The 935-nt window shown below is 41.5% G+C and overlaps 1 pseudogene; it reads right to left on the bottom strand.

Moving 5' to 3' along the window:
* Positions 1–184: 184 nt before the first annotated feature.
* On the bottom strand, positions 185–761 carry LOC144224110 (gamma-soluble NSF attachment protein pseudogene; annotated as a pseudogene).
* Between the last annotated feature and the right edge of the window lie 174 nt (positions 762–935).

Genomic DNA, 935 nt, shown 5'->3' with positions numbered 1-935 from the left:
TGGTATCTCAGTGTGGTTTTGATTTGTATTTCCCTGATGAGGAGGGATGCTGAGCATCGTTTCATGTGTCTGGTGGTCATCTGGATGTCCTCTTTGGAGAAGTGTCTGTTCATATCTTCTGCCCATTTCTTCCCTGGGTTGTTTGTTTTTCGGGTGTGAAGTTTGGTGAGTCCTCCATGGACCCCTAGTGTGCTAGACTCTCCCTGACATAGCTTTCTGTGGCCGTGTAGTCATTTCTGAATAGGTAAACTAAGACTTGAGCAACTGTTTTCTTATGCCCCATTGAATAATTCTTATTGTCCTTGTAAATATTTTTTCTTTCTGAATAGAGTGCTGCCTGATCATTTCTTGTGCCAGCAGTCTCAGTGCTTTCCCTACTCATTCAACTGCCTGTTAAAGTGTTTCTCATTTTCAAACATGTGGGCTATCTGTTGATAAAATTGTCCAGACTTTTCCAGGTATACATTTTCTATGAGCTTTCCAGCTAATTCCAGTGACTGCTGTGTTCCAGTGCCTCCAGGGCTGCTCTGTTGGGAGTGCTGTTTTCTAGAAACATCATGCTGGCTTTCTCCATCAGTTGGTAGTTTCTGCATCTCCTCCAACATCACGCCTTCTTGCTCAGATGCTTTGTCTCCAGATTCAGAAGTGGCACCATCACTATCTGGTTGCCATTAAAAAAACCAGTTTTCAGATATTTGTCTGCTTTGATAAGATGCTCTACCCCTTCATTTTTCTTTTGAGCTACTATTTCCACAGTCTGTCTGAAGCGAAAGAAAGCCTCTTCATTCTGGGCCCTGAAAGAGCCCTAGCCAGCGATTTATAGATTAATTTGTTTCTTATATTATCTGTGTACTTACTGTCTTTCTCCCTTACTTCAATATAAGCTTCATACCTATTTTTAACACTATGTCCCATGGCTGGAATACTATATGATT

This window comes from Crocuta crocuta, unplaced genomic scaffold, assembly GCF_008692635.1.
Source record: "Crocuta crocuta isolate KB4526 unplaced genomic scaffold, BGI_CrCroc_1.0 scaffold242, whole genome shotgun sequence".
In the NCBI taxonomy this organism is placed as follows: Eukaryota; Metazoa; Chordata; class Mammalia; order Carnivora; family Hyaenidae; genus Crocuta; species Crocuta crocuta.
The sequence above is the reverse complement of the archived record's forward strand: the minus strand, read 5'-3'. Positions and strand labels throughout refer to the sequence as shown.